The sequence below is a fragment of the Ruditapes philippinarum genome, unplaced genomic scaffold, assembly GCF_026571515.1.
Source record: "Ruditapes philippinarum isolate M1 unplaced genomic scaffold, ASM2657151v2 ctg396_1_1_1_1, whole genome shotgun sequence".
Taxonomy (NCBI): domain Eukaryota; kingdom Metazoa; phylum Mollusca; class Bivalvia; order Venerida; family Veneridae; genus Ruditapes; species Ruditapes philippinarum.
The window spans coordinates 307,323-315,709 of NW_026865475.1; the positions used below are offsets into that span (position 1 = coordinate 307,323).

The following is an 8,387-nucleotide window of genomic DNA, read 5'->3' on the forward strand; positions in this document are numbered from 1 at the left end:
ATAATACTTCGTGCCAGTAAGGTTTATTTAGAAGTTTTATATTAAATCATTTAGTTTGGCAGTTTGGCATGATAGATCCTGACTGAAGACCAAGTTTCCATAGCCATAACCCCATATTTTATAGTGATACCCATATACCAGGGTAGAACACCACTGTATTTTGTAGTTACCATTTTAGATACCCCATCAACCTTAAAGCATTTCATGGTAATTCCTACCATAGAATTCGTACCAGACCACAGGCAAGACGTGACACCGTATTTGTCAAGCCTTTCATTACATCTTATATTATACATTATTCTAGACGTAACAGAAGAATATTCCTGACCTAAGACGAGGAGTCCAAGCCAGAGCCATCCACAGAAGATACTATATACCAATTTTATTGTTTGTGAAATGTATATTTAATAAATAGTTGTGTTAATCTTATTTCAGGTGTCCGTATCTTTTAGTCCTTGTGTCCCTATTTTCCCTTAATCATTTACGTGTGTTTGAGAAGAACCCGCGTGTCGATATTGAAGTGTGTCCGGGCTAGCAGACCCCGGGTACGTTTCAATTGGTGTCAGAAGTGGGATTCCAATGATTTTATGATATTTGTATAATTTCCAGATTGATCAACCATTTATCAACCATTAATCAGTTGTCTGCTTTACCATTAAAGGGAAATAACCAGGAGACCAAGAGACAGAACATTTTATTATTTATGTATCATAGTTCATTTCATTTGCTGATCCAGATTTTTGATCTTCCAAGGTGCTGACCATTCAATCAAACAAGTTTACTTGTTGGTTGGATGCATGATTATAGCCTTATTTGAATGCCCATTGCTGACTGCATTCTTGTCTGGCCAACCTGAAAGCAGAATGGAATAGACATTATACATTATATCTAGTTTTATTATTTTTATTTTACATAGTACATAGAATAATTATTACCAAACCTGATATTGCTATTCGTTACCAGATGGCACAAAATCAAATTGATGTGGACATTGATGTCCATGTAGACCATACAAATACAGATAGAGAAGATTCTTTATCTCAAGACTCAGACTATTCAAGACCAGCCTCTATGGCACAAGACAATATTAGCCAATCTGAAGCTAAAATGCTTGAGATTGCTACACAAATGAAAAATGCTCTCACTTCAATGGGAGAAGCTGTAGACCAGAGACTTAAAAACATAGAAAGAAGACAAGATATATTTGAAAATAGAAATTCAAATTCTACTGACATACCTAGTAGTAATTTATCTTATGATGACCAGACCTCTTCATATAGAATGTCAAATACAAATACTATCAAAGTGAAACCTCCAACTTTTGATGGTACTGAAGACTTGAATGAATTTTTAATATCGTTCCAAATGTGAAGTGATTTAAATAATTGGAATATTAGATCCAAAGGATTATGCCTAGCTAGTTGTTTAAAGGGTGATGCCAGATCAATGTTGACTGAAATTGATACAAGAGACCATTGTGACTATAAACTGTTAGTTGACCTACTTAACCAACGTTATGGTCCAGCCAATAGAACAGACATTTATAAAGCTAAACTTAAAACCAGAGTAAAACAAAAAGGGGAGACAATTTCTCAATTGTCACAAGATATATACAGACTGACCAGAAACACTTATGCCAGTGCTTCTAAAGAAGTTATTGAGGCCATAGCCTTAGATCATTTTATTGATGCTATTACAGACTCAGAGATTAGATTAAGACTAAAGGAAATATCACCAAAAACCCTATTAGAAGCCGAACAAGCAGCTATTAGATAAGAGGCTTTCCGTACAGCAGATAAACAAAGAAATAAATTAGTAGCATCAGTCACTGACCCAGAACAGGAAAGAAAAGACCTTAAACTTGATACCATTTGCAAATCATTAGAGTCAATTAATAGAGACTTAACTGACCTTAAAAGAGATCAATCTAACAGATCCATGACAAATAGACAACATGTTCCAAACAATCATTTCCAGAGATCTAGACAAAACTTGCCCAGATATAGTAATAACAGTCAGACATACAATGCCCACAGTAACAGAAATAATAGAAATGAAAACTCCACAAGAAGACAAAATTATAATCAGTCGGGAAACGCCAACCAATCGACCTGGTGGCCCACAAGTCGATACAATCATCAGGGCCGACAATCCAATCATTAAGTGAGACCGAAATTGACCATGGTTGTTTTATAAATTGTCGCATTCAAACTAGAAAACTTACCGCACTTATTGACACAGGCTCCAATGTTACAATATTTAACATCTGACTTTAAAATTCCAGTTGAACCTGTAAATATACAACTTGTTACAGCCACAGGTGAAACATCACCATTTCATGGGAAGACAAAACTGACTATAGATATAGGTGGTAATGCCTTTCAACACGAAGTACTGATAGCAGACATAAAAACTGATGTTATTCTAGGCAGAGACTTTTTATTTAGTAATGGATGTGATATTTTACTAAGCCAAATGAAACTTATAATAAATGGTCAGAAAATAGATTGTTTCTTACATAAAATAAAATTTTAAACCAAGAAAGACAGACTAGACAGATAAATTGTTATATGCTATTAATATGCCATTACATATAAAAAAAAATAGAGATTAATAATAAGAGGAAGTTTAAACCAACTAGTTGTTGTTGTTGTTGTTCTATGATACTTATGATCCTAAATGAAAGTGATATTTAAATAAATAATGTATACATATTCTTACCAATCCAGCTGATGAATATTTAACGAAAATGAAGAAATGGAATTCCAAATACACCGCTCCTTGTTACAAATCAACCCTTTACATTGATGAGTTTCAGGTGGACCCCCTTCCTGCTCCCATTTGAACAGCTGTTTACTCAACTGCCTGTTCATCTGGTGGACATTTTAACCCGCTCCCTGTTGTTCAAAAATATTGACTTCAGGTGGACACCATCGTTCCTCTGCTTGCACATCAGAGTGGTCCTTTTTCCCGTAATATGACAAACCTGGAGAATAACAAAACTCGAACCTGGAGAACGTTACTCTAAATGAAGAAATCAAATAGAATAAGAGACATTATACCATTACCATCAAATTAGCCTGAAACATTATGACCTAAAAGTTATTTAATGGACAGCTAATTACCATTTAGAGTGATGACATTGAAATTTTAAATGATTAACCAAAACAGTGCAATGTTTTGTATTCCACTTATAAAGAAGTGATGCCACCTTTGAAATCAAAGAGTGAAGTTTTATTATTGGTATACCTTGGGGGGTACCAAATGTTGGCCATACATATATGTTATAATATTTAATTACTATGATGATATATTGTCTATATGACTTGCCGGCCTATGTGCTTAAATTAGCCAAGTGTTAATTTATTATGAATATTATTAAATGTACCAGCCATGATTGTACAGTGTCCCACTGTAAGGAGTGTATTTTAGGCTGAGGATGTAATGAAGTATACTTCTGTTTAGATGAGCAGTTGGTAATAACCGCTTCTCCAGGTGACCAACAAACCAATACACCCAAGCTCTCTATTCACTGTAAATATAAAATACATGTATTTAATTATGAATGTAATAATAGAGCTCTATATCTGAATGCGATATTTTAATGTTTGACTGTGCCGCGTGAATGATACCTGTATACATGACCCTTTATATGATTAATTTGTTTATGCCATATAATTGAAGTTGTAATTATACAACATCCATAAATTATTTTGTCAATTCCGACAATACGTACATGTATGTTCCTACATGGAAAATTTGCAAATATTTAGCAAATTTTAATTATTACTATGCATGTATAATAATTAATATATGCATTAATATGATGTGTCTATGACTTAAACTGTTACATACCAAGTTTGACAATAATAAAGTTAGACTAATTTAACTCCTCTGTCAAATTAGTGTAAATTACAACCAATGATAATTACCCGATAATATAATTATTTCATTATGTCGTGTTACCAATGACATTATTTAGGTAAAATGATAAACCTTCCGACTGTAAATATACTTACCTTCCTACTATTCAGGGGCTGAATCCATGTGAGCGGGGTGCAATGTAACGATCCAGCCCATCATTTTACGTCCAAAAATAAACCCGTATCCGGAAACTACTCAAGTACTAAAGTAATTAACTGTATTTCATGACATCAACTTTTAATCCTCAAAACATACACTGCATGTACAGATAACTTCATCCTTTTAATATTTACGATGGTTATATTACTTAAAATAACTTATTTTCTACGTTGTAGCCGTTTTAATGATCAATTAGCCACACGCTGCCAATTTAAACATGGCAGCTGGCACTGGCTAAATTTCTGCCCGCGCGAGCCAGGCAGTGACGTCATCGTAGACGATGACGATACTGCCAAGCTAGGCACCCTAGCCAAGCTAGCCACCCAGCGGCTGAGACTATAAATAGCAGCCCGAATCTGCCAAAATTGTCAGTACCTTGGTAGATAGCCACCAGACCACACCTTAGTTTCATTCTATACCATATATGAATATGGATGTATCTCCAGCCACCAGAAAGGTATATAATACTTCGTGCCAGTAATAGTTTATTTAGAAGTTTTATATTAAATCATCTAGTTTGGCAGTTTGGCATGATAGATCCTGACTGAAGACCAAGTTTCCATAGCCATAACCCCATATTTTATAGTGATACCCATATACCAGGGTAGAACACCACTGTATTTTGTAGTTACCATTTTAGATACCCCATCAACCTTATAGCATTTCATGGTAATTCCTACCATAGAATTCGTACCAGACCACAGGCAAGACGTGACACCGTATTTGTCAAGCCTTTCATTACATCTTATATTATACATTATTCTAGACGTAACAGAAGAATATTCCTGACCTAAGACGAGGAGCCCAAGCCAGAGCCATCCACAGAAGATACTATATACCAATTTTATTGTTTGTGAAATGTATATTTAATAAATAGTTGTGTTAATCTTATTTCAGGTGTCCGTATCTTTTAGTCCTTGTGTCCCTATTTTCCCTTATCCATTTACGTGTGTTTGAGAAGAACGCACGTGTCGATATTGAAGTGTGTCCGGGCTAGCAGACCCCGGGTACGTTTCAATATCAACCTGTAAATATTTTATACTCGTATATTTCACTCCAAGACGTGTATATAATTGTATAAATATAATAGGTGACATATAGGCCATTTGGGCCGGGTGTTCTGATAATTATCTTGATTATTACCCCCCGCCGAAAAGGCGGTTATAGTCTCCGTCCGTCCGTCCGTCCGACCTTCCGTCCTTCCTTCCGTCCGTCCTTCCGTCCGACATTTTTGTCCGGAGCATATCTCAAAAAGTATTTGAGGTATCAACTTGAAACTTCATAGGTGGATAGACCTCATTAAGGAGGAGTGCAGTGCACAAGAATGATAACTCTACCCTGCATAATTTTTGAGTTATTGCCCTTTGTTATTTTTCAAAATTAATTTTTGTCCAGAGCATAACTAAAAAAGCCTTTGAGATATCAACATGAAACTTCATAGGTGCATAGATCTCACTCAGGAGGTGTGCAGTGCACAAGAATGATAACTCTACCTTTCATAATTTTTGAGTTATTGCCCTTTGTTATTTTTCATACTTAATTTTTCACCTGAGTGGAGCTAACTCAAAAAGTGTTTGAGATATCAACATAAAATGTCATAGGTGGATAGATCTTATTGAGGAGGAATGCTGTGCGCAAGAATGATAACTCTTCCCCATACAATTTTTGAGTTATTGTCCTTTGTTCTTTTTCATTCTATTTTGTCCGGAGCTTATCTCAAAAAGCATTTGAGGTATCAACTTGAAACTTCATAGGTGGATGGATCTCATTGAGGAGGAGTGCAGTGCACAAGAACGATAAATCTACCCTGCATAATTTTTGAGTTATTGCCCTTTGTTATTTTTCAAATTTAATTTTTGTCCAGAGCATAACTCAAAAAGCCTTTGAGATATCAACATGAAACTTCATAGGTGCATAGATCTAACACAGGAGGTGTGCGGTGCACAAGAATGATAACTCTACCTTTTATAATTTTTGAGTTATTGCCCTTTGTTATTTTTCATACTTAATTTTCACCTGAGTGGAGCATAACTCAAATGTGTTTGAGATGTCAACATGAAATGTCATAGGTGGATAGATCTTATTCAGGAGGAATGCTGCGCACAAGAATGATAACTCTTCCCTATATAATGTTTGAGTTATTGCCCTTTGTTCTTTTTCATACTATTTTGTCCGGAGCTTATCTCAAAAAGTATTTGAGGTATCAACTTGAAACTTCATAGGTGGATAGATTTTACTGAGGAGGGATGCAGCACACAAGAATGATAACCTATCCTGCATTATTTTTCAGTTATTGCCCTTTGTTATTTTCAGCCATCAGTATTCACATAGGTTTCAAATCTGTAATCACTTCAGCCATCAGTTTTCATTACCAAAAGACCTCTTAAAATGGAATAATTCTGCTCTACTATATATACTATATACATTCTTCCAATGAGCAAACACATTCGGCGGGGGATGGCCATGTTGACATGGCTCTTGTTGTATATTGTATTGTTTATAACACATGTCATTTTAATAAACAATTGACTAACTTACTTACTTCATAAAGGGAAGTCACTTCTTATTCATCTTAACATATGTTCGAATAATTTTAATGATCTTGGATTGTCGCATTTTTGGATAAATCAAAATGTGGAATCTCCTGCTTCATTCAAGAATACTGTCAACGTGATCATTTTATGCAAAATTGGAAAAGTACAATTAATAATTCCAGTAAATGTCGAAATTACAGGATTTATAAACAGGATTTTTGTTTGGAGCCATACCTCAGCAAGTTACCTATGAATATAGCTTTAATTATCTTTAAATTTAGAAGTATGAATCACAAACTTCCTATTGAAAAAGGAAGGTTTGATGATATTCCAAGAGAACTTAGAACTTGTAACCTATGTACCAGTAACTCTTTAGGCGACGAATTCCATTATCTTTTTGAATGTTCACATTTAGTTAAAACAAGAAAGCTGTATCTTGATAAATATTTCTATGAACGTCCAAGTGCTTTAAAATTTGAAAAATTAATGAACCATAGTAATAAAGATATCCTTTTGAAACTTGCCATATTTTGCAAAAATATTATGTTATTATTTAAATAATGTTAGCTTATTATATTTTTGTCTTTTCTCTTTGTTTTTTTTTCTCGCAATGATTTTTGATTTTTCTCTCTCATCCTCCATTATCAGTCAACTCTGTCCAATTATTACTGTAATTTTATTACATCATGGAGTTGTATGACCATTTATAATTTGCCATTTTGTAGTATTTTGTTTTTACATATTATTTGCCATTTTGTATTATTTTGTATGTATGTACTGTTTTATGTTGTCACATGCCCATATGGGCCCTGACTTATTCAAATAAACCTTGAAACCTTGATAAAGCTTTACTCCCCTTTATCTTTATTGAACCTTTGAGGGCCAGTAAGCCTAAGATAAAAATAAATAGCAATAATAATCAATATCATTGAAAATGAAAATGTAAATAAGTTCAAACATATTTTTACATACATTACATTGAAATGAATTTAAAAATCAATACTCAAAGAATAAATTCAATATGCCACAAAAGAAAATTACTTATGTAACAGCACTTTCCAGAGTAAAAAAATAAATATTTTCAGGACCCCCCCCACCGGACAACCCAAGCAATAAAAACAAAGCAAATTATTACCACTAAAAAAAACAAGACCCCCGCTCAAACAACCCGGTGCTGATATGTAAAACTGACGTTTTTTAGATAGTGTTTGTTTTTCAATTAATACATTTATATATTCGATATGAAATATTCAAAGGAGAACTATCGTGATTTTTTTAAAGTATATAGACTTGCTGAGGATAATGATGATGATAATGATAATGATAGTTATGATGATAATGATGATGATAATGATGATGATAAGGATGATAATAATGATGATGATAATGATGATCATAGTTAGAAATGATCAACACAGCATTTGCTGACAAAATCAACCTCTGGAGCATTTTGTTGATTGCTGAATAATTCATTGGAAAATAAAATGAAGCACTTATAAGATAAAAAAATAACACACTGAAATTAATTTCCTAATTTAAACAAAAAAAAAAAGGTATATAATGTTGAATAAGTTAAGAAACACATGGTAGAATGTGAGCTGAGAGAAACTTTCTTTAACTTTGAAAACATACACATGTATTTATATTTTTGTATTGTTTGAGAACGAACGAACGGACGACAGACTGCCCGACCGTATGTAGATTTCCTATGAAGACTTAGACAAGACCTTGTCAGGCTCGGTTCTATTGATGGTGATTTTGGACAATCAA

At 33.8% G+C, this 8,387-nt stretch overlaps 1 long non-coding RNA gene across 3 annotated transcripts; it reads right to left on the reverse strand.

The window, feature by feature from the left end:
• Positions 1–682: 682 nt before the first annotated feature.
• LOC132729228 (uncharacterized) lies at positions 683–5,104 on the reverse strand. 3 transcript variants are annotated; one of them, XR_009625583.1, is made up of 4 exons: positions 4,020–5,104; positions 3,389–3,532; positions 2,712–2,986; positions 683–852 (listed from the first exon to the last, which is right to left on the reverse strand). It is a non-coding gene; the product is annotated as an uncharacterized LOC132729228 (long non-coding RNA). The 3 variants fall into 3 exon arrangements; XR_009625582.1 differs by lacking the exon at positions 4,020–5,104 and having other exon boundaries at positions 2,722–2,986; positions 3,389–3,875; XR_009625581.1 differs by lacking the exon at positions 4,020–5,104 and having other exon boundaries at positions 3,389–3,875.
• Between the last annotated feature and the right edge of the window lie 3,283 nt (positions 5,105–8,387).